This window comes from Canis lupus, chromosome 34, assembly GCF_011100685.1.
Source record: "Canis lupus familiaris isolate Mischka breed German Shepherd chromosome 34, alternate assembly UU_Cfam_GSD_1.0, whole genome shotgun sequence".
NCBI lineage: Eukaryota > Metazoa > Chordata > Mammalia > Carnivora > Canidae > Canis > Canis lupus.
The window spans coordinates 3,309,327-3,327,447 of record NC_049255.1 but is presented as its reverse complement, the minus strand read 5'-3'; the positions used below and the strand labels follow the sequence as shown (position 1 = coordinate 3,327,447).

Below are 18,121 nucleotides of genomic sequence, written 5' to 3'. Positions count from 1 at the left end.
TTTAGTTCATCTTTGTGTATAGTGTAAGAGAATGGTCTAGTTTCATTCTTCTGCACATGGCTGTCCAATTTTCCCAGCACCATTTATTAAAGAGACTGTCTTTTTTCCAGTGGATAGTCTTTCCTCCTTTGTCGAATATTAGCTGACCATTGAGTTAAGGGCCCATTTCTGGGTTCTCTATTCTGTTCCATTGATCTATGTGTCTGTTTTTGTGCCAGTACCACACTGTCTTGATGATCACAGCTTTGTAGTACAACCTGAAATCTGGCATTGTGATGCCCCAGATATGGTTTTCTTTTTTAATATTCCCCTGGCTATTCGGGGTCTTTTCTGATTCCACACAAATCTTAACAAATCTTAAGATGATTTGTTCCAACTCTGAAGAAAGTCCATGGTATTTTGATAGGGATTGCATTAAATGTGTAAATTTCCCTGGGTAGCATTGACATTTTAATATTAATTCTTCCAATCCATGAGCATGGAATATTTTTCCATCTCTTTGTGTCTTCCTCAATTTCTTTCAGAAGTGTTTTGTAGTTTTTAGGGTATAGATCCTTTACCTCTTCGGTTAGGTTTATTCCTAGATATCTTATGCTTTTGGGTGCAACTGTAAATGGGACTGACTCCTCAATTTCTCTTTCTTCAGTCTCATTGTTAGTGTATAGAAATGCCACTGATTTCTGAGCATTGACTTTGTATCCTGCCAACTGCCGAATTGCTGTATGAATTCTAGCAATCTTGGGGTAGAGTCTTTTGGGTTTTCTATGTACAGTATCATGTCATGATGGTTAGTTTTAGATGTCAGCCTGCGAGGCCACAGTACCCAGCTATTTAATCAACTAATCTAGGTGCTGCCCTGAAGGTATTGTGTAGATGTGGTCCACATGAACAAACCAGTTGACTTCACGGAAAGGAGATTACCTTCCAAACATAAATGGGCCTCACCCAATCAGTTGAAACCCCATAAGGGTAAATGGGAGCTTTCCAAAAGAAATTCTGTGTCAGAGCTGTGGCATCAATTGCTGCCTAAGATTCCAGCCGACTAGCCTGTCCTACAGACGGATGACTTGCTAACGCCCACAACCGCATGAGACAACTTGTGAAAATCTCCCTTCTCGGTGTGAATGAGTATATGCATATGCATACACATATATACACATATGTACACCTACCCACACACTTCTACATAGACACAGACACATTAATAGACATATATATAAAAGAAAGAAATAAGAGAAACTAAGAATCGTCTGTCTAAGCTCTTGAATGGTGCTCCATTTGGCAGAGTGGAAGGCAAAGAAGTTGCGAGCTCCTTCCCGCCAGAGTCCCCATGCCTATTTCCCACACTGAGTGGTGGGGTCCGTCCCCACGAATCTGCCTGGGTTGAGCGATTTGCCTGCCCTAACAGGATACGGCTCTGAGGCCAGGGAACAAGAAACTTTGCAGCTTCTCCCTCGGTCTCATGGGAGGTTCACTCCTAGTGTCCAGTTGGCAGCCAGCACCAAGGGCCTGCCTGAACAGAGGGCGCCATCTCAGAGCCCCAGGGCAGCAGAACGCACCACTCCAGAAGAGGCCTCCTCAGCCTAAGGATTACTTGGGCTGATTATTTTGGATTAACTGCAGATGCAGAAGAAGCTCTGAAAACAGTAGAAGCTACTCTTTTGTGAGGGAAATGTACATTTATTAGAGAAGTTCCTCTTTGTAAGCCTCCCTCTCTGTCCCAGGGAGAGAGGATGACTCTGAATTACAAGAAACTGACCAACAGAGAACACAGGGACTTACAGCCACATCACAAACCTTTCCCTTGGTTAGCACTTTTCCTGGACACTCCTGAAGCTTGCCAAGCTCTTCTCCCCCCACCCCTCCTCTCTCCTTGTCTTCAGCTGAAGATGGTAGGTGAGCCTGGGGCCTGGGCCATCTTGGGGAATTAGTTTTCCTGAGTATCTCCCATGTATACATGAGTTTATATGTCAATAAACTTGTTTTTCTCTGGTTAATCTATCTTTTATTATGGAGTGGGAGGGGCGTGTCAGCCAATAACTCAGAAGGGTAGAGGGAATATTTTTTTTCTTCCCTACAATGTCCAGTTCTGTAAGGCCATTACGTGACTGCAGTCCTGCCAACCCCTAACACATCCTATGAGGACACCGAAGTGAGGATTACCCAGCTAAGCCCAATGCACCTAGAGAACCAAGATGTTATGATATGCTGTGTTTGAAACCAGTAGATTTTGAGGTGGTGGTTGTAGGGGAATAGGGAATTACAGCATGTAGGAGTAGCTCTTCCACATTGTCTTAAGGCCTCTGCATTTGTTTTAACAAAGGACACCCCTCACACTAATTAATGAAAAAACCCACACAATAAGAATTTTGAAACCATTGAGAACACAAGGTGTCCAAATAACGTAGTGATTTTGTTACATTCTTTCCCACCAGACAGGAACAAAAGGTCTCCAAAGAGCCATTTTGAGACAGTCTGTTGTTAAGAACCCCCAGGACAGTGTTGAATGGCTCCAGATCATCTGCATTGACTATGAGCCTAGCCAGGAGCTCATCTCTGATGCTTTTCCACTAATATTTTTAAAAGGGTAAATACATTGTACTGCATATTCAAAAATTCTTCTGTATATTATTTTGCTCTGACATCTCAAACAACCTTTCTGGTTGGGGAGAGACTGCTCCTTCCTGGGAAGCTTAGAGACAGCAAAGGGCCAAGCCTAGAGCATGGCTTTGATATGCAAACTAACCAATCCAGGGCCATACCTCCTCCATCTGGGCTGGCCACCCCAAGATACTAATTTTAAGGCAGTATTTCTCTACATCATCATCCTAGGGCCAGGTACCAGGCAGCCAGAGGCTTAGAACCCACTGGAATTGTTCAAACAAACCAATGCTAAACCGTTTACCCCATCCTGCTTAAACCTTCTCAAAGAAATCTCAGTAAAGCTGTTACCAAAAAATCCCACAGCTCCAAAATGGAGTCACCAACCTGGGGCTTGTATCTAACCTAAATGAAGTTTTGACTTCTTCCAGAAATGCAGTCTTAACAGGTGAGAGGAATTTCTGGTCAGCACCAATGAAGTTACCTGTCACATGGGCCCTCTCTATCCTCCAAGGCAAGATGAGGCAATCCCCCTTAGAAGACCCCCTGAACTTCCCCATAGGGAAGCTGACCTCACCTGACACAATCATTTGGGTTTACTTTGCTAATTATCACGCTCTATTTCTGCCTATAAAATCCTTCCATTTTGTAGCTCCTGGGAGCTCCCTCCTATTGTCTAGGGGCGATGCTGCCCAATTCATGAATTGTTTAATAAGGTCAGTTTAATCTTTGAATTGAGTTGGTTGAATTTTGTTTTCTAACAAAGGCCTAAGTTCTGCCCCTCTTCCCCTGACCACTCTGGTTTCTCCCACATGACCCCCCGCATGGTGTGCCAGGTATCTTGTCCCTAGGACCTGTGAATATAATAAACTTCATTTTCCTGAGCCTCTCCTCTGTCTCCTCTGGTGGCCATGTCTAATTAAATGTTTCATAAAATAATACAAAACACACACTCTTTTAAGCCACTTGGAAATTACCCTAAAATAGAGATATTGCAAATACTACCTCCGTCATCTGTGCTGCTCTATGGTGCTTTGCTACATTGGGCTGTTTCATTATAAGTTGAGATGGTCCTTCCTTGAGAGATACGTTCATGTCTAATATTTACTGTTCGAAGTGTGGTAGTTAGGAGCGAAGGGTAGAAAACAAAGATCAGAATGAGAGAAACAGAGCAGGAATACAAGTGTGTTTTAAACAGACTCCCTCAAGCAGGGGTTAAAAGTACAAAGTGATACTTCTTAGTGGTAGTCAGACCTCTTTAGAAGGTCTGGTCCATAAGATGCTATTAAATAACAAGTTTACCACCATAATGTATAAGACGATGACACATTTTATATACACACAGAAAAAGGGGCTTAAAAAACACAAGGTCTCAAATGAAAACCCTATGAGAATAGATATAACAATTTTTTTGAAATATAAAAATATTGTCAAATATCATGGAATTTGGATTTTTATGTAAAAAGAGGGCAGTCAATTATCTGAAAAAAAGAAAGGTGACAAATAAAGATTATTATGTTACTGGAGACCATTAAGGAAGTAACATTAAATCTCGTGTTACCTAAAAGTGTAACGGAGGAGTTAGTAGGCAAAGAATTAATCTGTAAAAGGTTCTTAAATCAATTCTGACATTCTTCTAATTACAACTGGCCCAGACCAGGACCCTAAACATTTAAACAATCACTGGCTGACACATCTAAGAGAGATGGGTCTTGCTCTGTATGCAAGTTGATGAAGGCAGGGATGGACATTTTCAGTGTGACACACACCCACAGTTACACATGCACTCATATGAATGTACTTATACTGCACCTTGGCCCAGAAGGGATTCAAGGTGGTTTCCTTCTCTCTGACAAAAAAAAAAAAAAAAAAATTTAAAAATTCCTTAAAATGAAGGCTCTAAATATAGAGCAAAGTGACCATTACACATTAGAAACAGGGTAATGAGGGGTCACCTGGGTGACTCAGTCGGTTAAGCACTTGCCTTTGGCTCAGGTCAGGATGATCCTGGGGCCCTGGGATCGAGTCCCACATCAGGTTCCCTGCTCTGCCTCTCCCCCATTTGTGTGTGTTCTCGGTCTCTCTCTCTTAAATAAATAAATAAATAAATAAATAAATAAATAAATAAATAAATAAGAAACGGGGTCATGGGTGTGCATTCTCTCCTGTCCTTTTATGTATCCAGTCCAGGTCTCTTGGTTTTGTCCCAAAGTAGCAGAAGGGGGTGGGCCTGAGCTTCTTTATATTCCGGGAGTTCCCTCTGCCAGAACCTGCTGACAGGAGACATTGTTATTTGTTGCATGCTGACACTGTGCTGAGGATCTGGCAAGCTACCCGGTGTCCTCCCGGGTGGTTTGCAACGAGACTGACAAATACCTAGTTATAAAATCCACCAGCGGAAAAGGCAGTTAACTCTCCCAAGGACAGAATCACTTAGCATTTTTATTCAGCTTCCATCTCAGATATTAAAGCAGCCTCTCAGGGTCCCACTGAACAAACCCAGGGCCCTCTGTGTCCCTATCTCTGGACAAGAGGATGCCCTAAGGACAAATCCTCTGGGCTCCTGAGGCCCTGAGGTAGATACAGAAAGGTGGGAGCCTCGTGTGGGCTTTAGCCTTTCCAACCCACAGCTAGTGCTGGCAAATGGGAAAGAAAGGGAAAGCATGGAATGTACTGGATTTTGTAGCCTTATTGGTAAGTGAATGGGCTCACAATTTTCCCTCCTGAAAGTCCACTTGAGGTTGAAATACTAGGATGACATACCACAAAACAACTCAGTGCCTACCCAGACCAGCAATGGTAGGCAACTATTTAACATAAAAAAATCTTATGTCAAAGGCCTAGGTTAACCAAGAAATCAGGCGTGTCAGAAGGTATCTCGTGTGTAAGCTACTTAAACCAAGTGCATGTGTGAGAACCACCCAGTTTCACAGGTGTGTGTTACGTCCAGAGGCTGGTTTTTGATTCCTCCTCTGCTCCTTTCAACAACATAGGTTTTAGACAAACTGTTCCCGGAAAAAAGGCTTTCCTGTCAGAGTCATTTAATCTATTGGCATATGGCCTGCCATGCTCCAGGAGGAATTTCTGGTGGCTCCTACAAAAACCTAACATTTCAGAAACCTTGATGGCCAAGCAGTACAACCTTCACCTGATATGTGAACCCAGATTGTAGAATCTGAAACATGTGGATGATCAGAGACTACCTTTTCCAGCAGGCTCCCTTCTGTTTGAGGAGGACTCTCCTGTCAATTTTCTTTTTTATATTGACCCCCACAGCTGCATCTTAACCCATCTGGCTGTGTCCCTGACTTCAGAAACCTTACAAGATATCCAAAATCTCTTTTCTATGATTTCTCATGTAGTCTTTAAAATTGAGTCATCAGGGACGCCTGGATGGCTCAGTGGTTGTGCTTCTGCCTTTAGCTTAGGATGTGATCCTGGGGTCCTGGGATTGAGTCCCACATCGGGCTCCCTGTAGGGAGCCTGCTTCTCCCTCTGCCTGTGTCTCTGCCTCTCTCTGTCTCTCTCTTTCTCTCTCGCGAATAAATAAATAAAATCTTAAAAAAAAGAATGCTATATCTAGAGAGCAGAATATTTAAAGTCACTAAAAATTATGTTTAAACAACAAAATTAAGAACATGAAAAGGCATTCATAAAAAGATAGTGAAAATAAAAACCAAGGAACAAATCTCTATAGGAAATATCACAATGTGAGTGTAAGTGCATTGTGTGCGAAGACGGGCAGGTGTGATGAGAGACAACAGAGAGGAAGAATGTGAGAGACAACAGAGAGGAAGAATGGACAGGAAAACAGAGAATTTTAAAAGCCTGGGAGAATAAATGAACACGTCAATGGTATTACTGATGGGGGCATCATGAGTTGCTTTTAAAATATTTCTATGTGTTTTCCAATATGAGCCTCAGATTCAGACCCTTGTAATTACTGTGCACCTCTGTCCTCATGCCCAGCCCACACTCTTCACATCTGCTTTCGTCAAATACCAGGGATTCCTCACCTGGCTTGTTTGTGAGTATCCCGCTGCTCCTCTAAACACACTTCAGTTTGTGCATATGCCTTTTTCAGGGCCTGCCAACTGCTGGATACAGTGTCCCATGTGTGCCTGGGCTAGCTCATTTGGAGGGGGTAAGGTCCCCTTGCCCTCGGCAGGGTTTGTCTCTCCATCTGCCTGAAATCACTTTGCTTTGGTGGCATGTCACCTGAAACCTCACATTTACTTTGAAATAATACACACACATGCTCCTTTAAAAACTGTGCTGCCAATAGCATTTTGATCAGTCTTTTTTATTCTTAGTTCTGGTGGTTAAAATAACTGACTGGCTGAAATACTTACTGCAAACATGTGTTTTGATCTAAGATATATTGTAAAATTGAAGGATAAATATTTTCCAAAGGACACTTACTTAATATTATGGGTTGATAATACTTGATATTCTAATATTTTGGGTCCCCCCAAATATATTTTTTGACAAGATGTGTTGGTAAGATACATTGATGTCTTAACCCCCAGAACCTGCAAATGTGACCTTATTTTGAAATAAAGTCTTTGCAGATGTCATACAATTATGAGGGCCTACTGGATTTGGGTAAGCTCTAACCCAATGACTGATATCCTTATAAAAAGAGAGAAATCTGGACACAGAGATACAGAGAGAAGACCATGTGAAGATGGACAAAGAGAGACACTTTGTGACCTCAAAGGTAGGAAAGAAAGTGATGTGAGTGTCTACAACCCAAGAAAGAAATGCCAAGGATTGAAACCACCAGAAGCTAAGAAGAAACAAGGAAGGATCCTCTCCTAGAGCCTTTGGAAAAAGCCTGGCTCAGTTGCCACCCTGATCTTGATATTCTAGCCTCAAGAACTGTGAGAAAATAAATTTGTTTTAAGCCACTAAATTGATGATCATTTTTTTATGGCAGCTCTTGGAAACTAACACATTTAAAAGAGTGCCATGATATATATTCTTATAATTAACATATGCTTAAATTATAAACAAAGTCTTTACTTTAGAAAATACTTTTAAAGAAAAACATTTTAGTTGTGATTAATTTGAAGGCTTACCACCATCTCATCTAATATCCTCTTCACAAATAACTTTCTAACAATAAAGTAAAACTGGATTTAACAAAATCATATTTAAAGTTGTCAATAGATATTGAATGCTTGCAGTGTGTCAGCATTATCCTAACACCTTTATATATATACTACACAGGTATATGCACACACATATACAGGTCCTATATTCTATACATGTGTGTTTTATATATAAACACACAAATTTAACAGTCTAATGTAGGGATCAGCAAACCTTTTCTGTTAAAAGAAAATAAATATATTTTAGGCTTTGCTGGCTACATAGCGTCTGTTGGAACTACTCAATTCTACCATTGTAGCTCAAAAGCAGCCACAGAACAAATGTAAAAAAAGTGGGTACGGTTATGTTCCAAAAAAACTTTATTCACAAAAGCAGTTGGTGGGCCGGATTTAGCCCTGGGCTATAGTTTGCTGACCCCTGCTGCATTCCTTTGAGGAAGTTAATGACCTTTCCACTTAGTGCAGAGGTGAGAGAACTGAGGCTTAACATTAAACACTGGGTAAAGCCACATAACCAGGTCGCTCTGGAGTTCCAACCCTCACCAAATCCACAGAAACCGGGGTTGGAAGCATTCTGCAACAGTGTCTCATCTCACAGGCAAGAACAACTTCATGCTCTCCTCAAAGTGTATCAAGTAAATAATGAGCTTTTATTTTTTTAAAAGGTTTTATTTATTTGAGAACGAGAGCAGGAGAGAGCATGAGCCGGGGAGAAGCAGGCTCCCCACTGAGCAGGGAACCTGATGCGGGACTCCATCCCAGTACCCTGGGATTATGACCTGAGCTGAAAGCAGAAGCCCGACAAACTGTGCTACCCGGGTGCCCCTAAGCTAATGAGCTTTAGGAAGCTTTCTGATACCAATGCTATTTTGGCAAAAGACATGTAACAACATATTAGAAGCAAGACTTTATTAAGTCAAAAAAGAAATAGCTATAAATGTTCTAAAGGAGAGATATGTCAGAAAAGATTTAGGAGTTCCAGTTAAACTTCAGGGTTATTGATTAGTAGTATCTCAAACAATCCACACGTAAGAACACAGCCATAATGTAAATGAGAAAAGGAGAAAATAGAAATTTAAGAAATCAGAAAAAGCTTGATGTGAATCTCCACGCTTCTTGATTTTCTAGCTTAAAAAAAAAAGCAATTAAAGGGATTTTTAAAGTTTCTTGAAAACACAGAAGAAACAGTGAGGTGTGATATCATACAACACAAGCCCCCTGCTTCTACTGGACAGTCATACCCTCTGTCAAGGGCCTTTTAATTCTTAGTGTTTTGCTGGGTCTTTATTTTTCCAAACTCTTTGCTTCAAGTGTGTGTCAAGCCATTCTACTTGGAAGAACATGAACATCAAAGTTTCTGAAATGCGTTGAAAAGTCACCCAGCAACACTGTATGGATTCTCTGTGTTTCAGAAAGGCACCTCTCATTTAGCTGATTCAGGTGGCACTGAGGAATAGATGCAGGCCCCCTTACTGATAGCCTTTAGAAGTCTGTAGCTGAGAGGGTTAAAATGATCAACTTTTTCTTCATGTAACCACAGCATCATGGCCATATCTCTCAGACTGTTTGAGTTGATAGCTTGAGAATAAAAAAAGGCACATGACTACCACTTGAGCTTATTTTAATTCTAAGTAAAAAGAATTTATTTCCCAGAATGCAGCTTTAGTTGAGCATGGCAAATCACATTGGGACAATGGATCCTTGCCTCATTTTCATAATTATCATAAATGCACACAAAAGCATAAATAAAGAATAAAGAATTAACTCCACAAATATACTTGGAATAGGACATAAAGCTGCAGAGTGTCACCACATTTAACTCCGCTGTAATAAATGCCACAGACAAATAGAGTTAAATGGGTTAATTAGTCACCGGTGGCTATTTTAATTGTGGTATTGAAAATCCGAGACACATGGTAGAGGAATTCCCATCACAGGGTTACTTGGGCTTTAATGGAAGAGTTCGCCCGGGACAGGAGCATCTCTAAAACATTGCGTAACTGATCACCTCTCTTCCTCTCCTTTACTTTTCATAATTAGCTGCACACTATTAAGTTAATGCACATTTATCTACAACAATTCAATTCAGACTGCAAAGAATCTTTCTAGTCTATAATTACACTCCAGCTTAATTAGCATAATTTCCACTGCACATATTTTAATAAAGAAGCTGCCATTATGGGTTGGCTTCCCATGTCGAAACTCTTCCAGGGAACATTGCAAAGAGAGACAAATGCCTCCTACCCATGAATTGCCACAAATGCACGCAGGAGATCTGAAGTCTACTTTGATGAATGAGAACGTTGGAATGGGCATGCCTCCTACAGAAGTGACCTGATGGAAGCTCCCACACCCGCACTGCCCATCAAGGGCATGAGCAGCAGGGAACTCACCCTCCATAATTACCGAGGGCTGGATGATGGGTCGATTGTGCCATGTGGTGCTGGGGTTTGACCTCATTAGTCCATAAATGTCTAGTCTGAAGTGTGAGAGCATCTCTATAGTTTATTTGGGATCTGTATCACCAGGAAATGGCCATTTGGGTGCCTCAAATCCTACCACCACTAGATGTCATTAGTTATTAGTTGGGACACAGATAAATGCGACCTTTTAGAGATTTTTACTAACTTGAAAGACCTTAAGCAACTAGGATCCTCCTCCAAAGCTCCCTTGTGGGAGACCAGTTAACAGTGAGAGAGCCATCTGATTGGTCTGGCACCGAAATGGAAAATACTTACAGTGTGATTTAATGGGACTAAATCCCTTTTGCAAGTGTTGTAAATCTGCCCAAATAACAACAAAGTCCTCTGTTTTAAAGGAAAATCTTCAGTTCTAGCAGCTCATTATATTTTGTACAAAATATTATGACGACTTCACCAAAAAAGGTTTATCAGTGTTTTTGGTTTACCATTTTAACCAAGCCAACCTTTCACTATATCTACTTGTTATTTGGAGGAAAGAACGAGGCATTTGCTTGCTCTGAGTTTGTAACTTGGAAAGGGAAGTTACAGCATCATACAAGGGAGAAGAAATGGCTGCTGTTGAGCAGAAGGATGTAAATTAAGATAACCAAAAAGGAAGCAGATAGATTAAACCAATGGCAGCGAAACCCAAGACAAAACCGTTCGTGATGTGCTCCTACCAATGGCAGGAGGTGGGACCCAGGGATGCTGCATGAAGTGGGAGTTTTTAGACATGCCTGACATTAGTCTTTCTGGAAAGTCCAGGTATTCCATGAGACACAGGACATGTGTCTCCTACCTCAAAGATTTCCATATTTTCTTTTTCAGATGTATATCAGAAACTTAAAGCAAAAAACTTCTCAGCTTAGAGTCATTTCAGTAAGGCCCCTAACTAATTCTCTGTCTCCACAGGTATAACTTGAAACTAACGATGAATGTAAAGTATTATCACACTATTTATAGTACGCAGAATAAAAATTATATAATGACGGCTCATTCATATTGTCACAATATGCACTTTTCCCTAGAATCAGTTTTCAACCATTCAGAGCTCATGTGTCTTGTGAATAGATACTTAGATTTGTACTTATTTCTTCAAAATTATGGATTAGTTTCTTTTTTTGAAATAGGATTTCTGTAACAGTGAATCGTGTACATACTGACCCTTTCGCACTTTGTTGGTGTTGAAAAGCTTTTCCAGTAGTATTCTCATAGGTGTGTGAAGAGGTTTGAGATATTAGTTAACAAAATTGACTTGTCTTCATCTCGATCATGGCATTAATGCTCACTCTGTTCCTTTTCTTTCTTTTACTAAACCGTTTCATTAAAAAATACATCACAACTAAGAGTGCCTCTGAAGGCAACCTGCTGGGTTGAGCTCAGGTCCTCTACTTAATGGCTGTGAGATCATGAGCAAGGTAGAGGGACTTAGTTTGCTCACCTGAAAAATGGGGACATGTCAGCATCTAGCCTACAGGGATGCAGAGCAGTGAAGGAGGCATGGCAGGGAAAGGGCTTAGAACAATGCCCATCTCAACAAGTTATGCTGATTCTCTCATCTTTCCTTGTTCCTAAGCCTTGAGACACATAAGAAAACAACTTTATAACACTTGGGGCCCTTAAATCTGAAAAAAAAAATTGAAATCTAGTCTGTGCTATAATGGTGGAAATGTTGGAAAAGTGTCTTTTCTGATTTACTGATCTTGACCAAAACAGATAGTCTTCCATTTGAAAAGGGCATACTGTTTCTTCACTTAAGAATTTCAACCTAAACTTACGTTGTATCCATATCTCATTTTTAACTGGATCACAGCACATATTTAGCTCCTAGTATTGGAAGAGGGTCAAATAAACTAACATCAATTTGTATGTTTAAGACAAAGAAACTGGTACTCTGATCTCAACAATGAACATGTATGTGAAGTTCACAATATACATTTGGCATAAATGTAAATACTTACAAAAAAGGTGCCTCTTTTTGAAATTGCTGCCAGAGTTCCTCTCTAGACTTGCACTTTGGTAGCCTACAGAATGAATTTTATAGGAGTAAGCCCCCCCCCCACCCAGAATATGCAGGTCATCATCAATATTTACATTCACATAACATATAAACCAAAAGGCAGAAATGTTCAAAAAGTTAGATGTCTACTTATGATCTACAGAATACAAAAATTATACTAGTGATTGTAAATTACAGAACACAGAGCCTTGAACTGCATGATTATGTTAATCTAGGGAATATTAATATCATAACAATTATTTTTCAAAAGTTGCTGGGTTTGGAAAACATGGACATTCACAAACATCGTATTTCTCCCCTTCTGAATTCCAAGCCACAAATTCTTCATGATGACCTTAAATAAAATTTGTATCTATATGCTCAATTTTGAGGCTACTTTCCATTAATGCTGGAATTTACTTGAATTTGTTCCCAGTAGCAGAACTTCTCTAATATAGGGTTCTTTTTATTTTTATTTTTATTTTGCTCACAACAAAACATCCAAATATGGTAGGATTTTTGCCACTACATTATTTCTAAAGTTCTAGCAAGATAGATTCAGAGACCTATACAGTAAGTAATGCATTTATACATAGTTCATATACATCAGCTAATAACAATTAGTGAACTATCACACATAATAACTTTGCAACTTGTCAGGTACATTACTGTATTTTTATAAGCCCTTTCTTTATATACATTCAAAGGAAAACTATATGGCAAAAAAAAACAAAAACAAAAACAAAAAAAAAACAAAAACATCCAGCCATTGTAACATTTGAACTGTGAGAATTCTCATGTTTTTGTAGTGTCAGATTTCTGGCTGGCTGGATTTTTATTTAACAGGGAGACAATAGATTATGTAATGCTCATAAAAAATACAGGATCCCTGTTTCAACACATGGTGCCATTTGAAGCCATATCAGAGAGGGATCAAGTTCTTTTCTCCCTAAATCAGTGTTTAATATTATACTTCTAGCCTTTCCTTGGTTGGCATTATTGGATTATAAGCAATCCAATTCTCAGCCTTGTTACTGCAAGAAAGCTTAAAATAGCAAATAAGAAAACTACAGTAACCAGCAGATAGAAAAAGCTAACCAAATAGTAATTTGCGTGAATGCCATGTGGAACCAAACATAAAAATATTTATCTCAAGTAAATTGTATTGATGCATTTCCAGGAAGTAATCCACTAATTATGATGCTCTGACACTTGGCAATAATATATAAAATATCTACAAGAATAGAGGGAACATGTGAATCATTGCTGTCACTATGACTTTAGCATCATTTTTCCAAAATTTTTAGCAATGAGCCACAACATGAAATACTTCTACTGCAATTCAGTTTGTACAGATGCAAGCAACACATAAATGTATATATAATTAAGGGAAAAAGAAAGGTGTCTTTACTAATGTTGATGCCTTTTGATGTTTTTTTTTCTGTTCTGTTCGATTCCACTTTGTTCTATTTCATTAAATTATTTTCAAAACACTGTTCTTGACCAACAAAAGTATTTTACTACCCATTAAGGCATCACAATCTGCAATTTAAAGAATTTTATACGTATATAACAAAATTCACATATTTATACACATATGTACACACAATTATATACATATATATACATATGCACATAAGTATACACAAGTATATCTATATACGTATGTGTATATATTAATATAGGAGAGCTCGATAATCTTGTATACTCACCACAAAATTTTGCATATAAAAAAGATGAATTGTTCGACAATTTGAGTAATAATCAGTTTTAAAGACTAAAATTTGGGTGGGGGAAATGGCTTTCTTTGTTTTATTTAAATTCTTGCTTTACTCAACATTCCCCCCCACCACCACCTTTCCTATTGTCCATACATATGCCCTACTTTTCAGAGACACATGAAGATGATGAGGATAACAGTGATACTGATAATATTGTCCGCTTCCATCTGGACAATCATCTCTCATTTCTCAGGTGGGCCCACTGCCCTTCTAAAATACTTTATATTCAAATGAAGAGGGAATGGTTGGCTTAGATTATCCATGGGGAAAGGTCATGCTGTCACTTTGAGTATCTCATGACACGTGCAAATTTCGGTCCAATTACCAGATGCGTCTTTACCAGGAACTGGCTGAATGAGAAGTGAATGAAAGCTTGGAATATAGAGATAGAAAAAAAAAATTTCCGTCTGAGATATGGACCACCCACTCAACATAAGAAGAAAACAACTTTTACTTAAGGGTGAGAGATAAATTGTGTAAATACAACCAACGCCTAAGTTGTTTTCAGAATGCAAACCTAAGTATTACAAAAATAATTCTCCTTTTGCTAATAAAGTGGTCATAATTTTTAAAATATCAATTGCTGACAAAGAGAGGAAGAGTTTAGATTATTTTTGTGCTAAAATTTGTGTATTAGTTCAGAAAGTACTCAAAGCAAATGCAAGACTATTTCCCTGACAGAAATATGTCATTTCTTCATCTGATCACTTACCATCTATGCCACAGGCACTCACAATATTTTATACTCATCACTTATGATGTCATTCTTTACCATTCAATAGCTGGAGGTTTTTAATAATGTCCCTCTGTCAGCATCTAGGAAATTTTATTTTGCTTTTTTAAATATGTTATTTTGGAAAGGGTACATACTTGTCAGGGTTTTGCCTGTATCTTACAACATTTTATAAAAATAGATCTTAGGCTCTGCCCATCCCCCCCCCACATCTGGCAATCATTTTCCAAAATAGCAAACCAAACTTTCCTTACTATGGGAATTATAATCATTCTATTCTATTCTGTTCTAACCTGCTCATTCTTTTAGATGCTGCTCAAAATGCTCCCAATTGATTTTACTATTCACTCATGGGTGGTCCCCAGCTGGAAAACAAAAATGTGCTAATCCAGTCAAGCCATGGACTCCTGAACTCTATCTATGAGATAGAATGCACCTCATAAAAATATCACAGAAATTCATTTTAATCATTCAGACTCAAAGAGCTACCTTACTAAAACATATTTATTCAAAGAATCTACCTTTATGCTTCAGAGAAGAATACCAGAATTATACACATGTACATATAAAATCAATAATACATTACAGCAGGGTCAGCCCCATGACCAAATCTGGGCTACTTCCCACTTTTGTATGGCTTATAAGGTAAAAATGGTTCTTATAAACAAACATTTACAATAGATTTGATGATAGGGAATATTAACTTTGAACCCAAATTGGCTAAAATGTTACCTCTCCCAAATATCCCCATTCTTCCTGAAAGGCCCATATTACAAACATTACTAACATTGGATTACTGTATTTTAGACTTCCTTAATTATAATTTTGTAGTAGCTACATAATATTCACAAATTGCTCTTTGCCCACAAAGCCTAAAACATTTACCACATAACCCTTTACAGAAGGTTTGCCGACCCATGCATTCATTAAAGCATCATTTTTAAATTGATATAATGATTAATATGGACACCTGTCAACTCAGGTAGTGATCCGGCTGTGGCCCTAACTGCACTCTGGTGATCAGGGGAGCACACAGGTGATATACACAGCAGGTGTATGACTGACAGTTACCTTGCTCCAGGTGCAAAACTGTCCCCTTGATCCCGGGGAGAGCTGTTCTTCCAAGAGGAGTCCCTCTCTTTAGCCAAGGAAGCTCAAATGTCTTTGTTAAAAATAACTGCTTTTTATTTTATTAAGAGCCATAAGCTCAGTGGAAAATTGGGCTTTTCATTCAATGAAATTGCTTTTCACCTAATTCCCGCGGTGCGATGGGAAGGTACAGAGAGCTGTAGTGGGAGACATTCGCCTTAATAAGCACCTCAGTAAAATGAGTTACTCCTGTCTTCCTTGCAACAGCTACTGAACTCTGAATAACTGCCACTTTTGGGCATAGGTAAGCGGTATTATTGCACAACCTTGAATCTATTACATTTGAGAAGTTCTCATTTGTTTTTTGGTTGACATGAAGCTGCATGGTTTAGCTCTCTGTGTATATTTTCCACTAGCAAAATAGGTTTTCCCTCATCCAGATACACAGCGAGTTTCCCTAAAGAGAGGTTTTGCCCTTTTGGGTATTAAGACTTTAAAATTTAGCATGAGAAAAACATAACTTGAATGAAAACATAGATTTTCTGGGGGAATACTTAAGTTTTCCGCTTTTAATTTTTACCATGTTTTACCTTCACCACTCCTGCTTATCCTCCCTCCTTTTCCCACTGCCATCATACTTCTCTCCAGAACATATTTAGGAAACAATAATCCTCATTACTAGTTCTCATGTTAGCTAGGGGATGAGCCAAGGTTACCTTTGTGGTATAATGACTGATGGTTTTACTTATCTGCTAGACAATAGTTTACAGATTTTTTGGAATCTTATTTAATTTTCACAGGACATACATTAATCAAAGCCTTGTTCTTAAAGCCTTTGGGTTAATGTGTGTCAACATGTGAGAATGTACATCTGCTTTGGGCCCTTTTAAAATTTTTGTTAGGGAGCCTGGGTGGCTGAATCGATTAAGCAAGTGTCCAACTCTTAATTTTGGCTCAGGTCATGATCTCAGGGCCGTGAGGTGAAGCCCCACATTGGGTTCCACACTGGGTGTGGAGCCTACTTTAAAAAATATATATATATATATATGTATATATAAAATTTTTGTTGACTGTATTTCTGCTTTAGCTGTAGATAATAACTTTTTCTTGTGAAACTACCACCTTATTAAATCCCCATTTCCGGTGAACACATAGTGAAATAAACAGCTTTCATCAGTAAAAATGTTAGACAAGCCCAAGGTAGAAAAAAAAATGTTCAATATCAAATTGCAAACATATTTTGGAGAGTAATTAGAAAACAAACACGAGGAAAGAAATAAAATAATTTCCACAAAAAGCTGGCTGATAAAAAAAAGACAATAATAAAGCATGTGACGAATTTTCCTGGAACAAGGTTTATTTAACAAGCTCTTGCTGCACAGATTAAATAATAAATGATATATCTGGAAATAGATTATAAACTCAAATAATAAAGTCTAATAATGATTATTTTCTCCTTGAATAAATGTTATAGCTCATTTTTGCTCCTAAGCCTCTGATGGAAATAATATTTTCCCCCAAGCAAAGATTATTTTTGTTTAACAAAGGGGTGCAGTTCAAGGACATAGAATGAGGCAAAGCTAGAACCACAGATGTACAGAAAATCTAAACAACAACAATATTTCTTTGTCAGTGTAACTAATGCACACTTCAAAAATCTTTCTACTGGAAAAAAAAAACCCACTTTGGGTTTAACCAGCACTGGTCTTTGTGAGGCATGTCAGCACCATTCACAATCTCATTATGGCACAGGGCTAGAGGACAGCAGAGAAGTTAGCTATGTAAATGGACACAAGGTGAGACAAGGGTAGGAGCAGGTCTCAGCTGGGCTTCATAAGCACTGCTGCAAGTGCTTGATGTATAAATCCTTCCACTTAGTCCTCACACAACACTATGAGGTAGATGCTAATATCATCTCCACTTTACAGATGGGGACACTGAGGCACAAAGGCACAAGTAAGTGACCCAAAGACACAAAGCTAGCAAGCAGCAAAGGAAAGATTCAAATCTTGGCTCTTATTTTTATTTTTACATAATCTCTATGGCCAATATGGGGCGCAAACTAACGACCCTGAGATCAACAGTTGCATGCCCCTAAACCCTGGCTCTTAGTGCAGCACAAGCTCTTGACCGGTGCCCTGGATCAACAGAGGTCTCGTGGTGAAATGAGAACAAGAGCTAGGCTTCTGACTCTTGCTCTATTTTCATACTGCAAGCCAGTGAGATGAACGTACTGAGACAGGAATGGGACAAAGGCACCAGGTTCAAATCCTGCCCCCACTGGTTCTTAGCTGTGTGCTGTTTTTTTTTTTTTTTTTTTTTTTTTTTTTTTTTTTTTAATG

General features: G+C 38.9%; 1 protein-coding gene and 1 long non-coding RNA gene across 12 annotated transcripts in view; one reads left to right on the top strand and one right to left on the bottom strand.

Annotated features, from left to right (window-relative positions):
- Positions 1-18,121, bottom strand: part of CTNND2 (catenin delta 2) — a 913,511-nt gene that overhangs the window by 275,377 nt on the left and 620,013 nt on the right. The gene's annotated exons all lie outside the window — the stretch shown is intronic.
- The window catches only part of LOC102154851, a 51,837-nt gene that overhangs the window by 8,159 nt on the left and 25,557 nt on the right, over positions 1-18,121 (top strand). For 2 of the 3 annotated variants that reach the window (XR_005383655.1, XR_005383653.1), the window contains exon 2: positions 14,286-14,417. This is a non-coding gene — a long non-coding RNA (uncharacterized LOC102154851). Of the gene's footprint in view, positions 1-14,068; positions 14,151-14,285; positions 14,418-18,121 lie in introns of all 3 variants that reach the window. The other variant, XR_005383654.1, reaches the window with a different exon arrangement.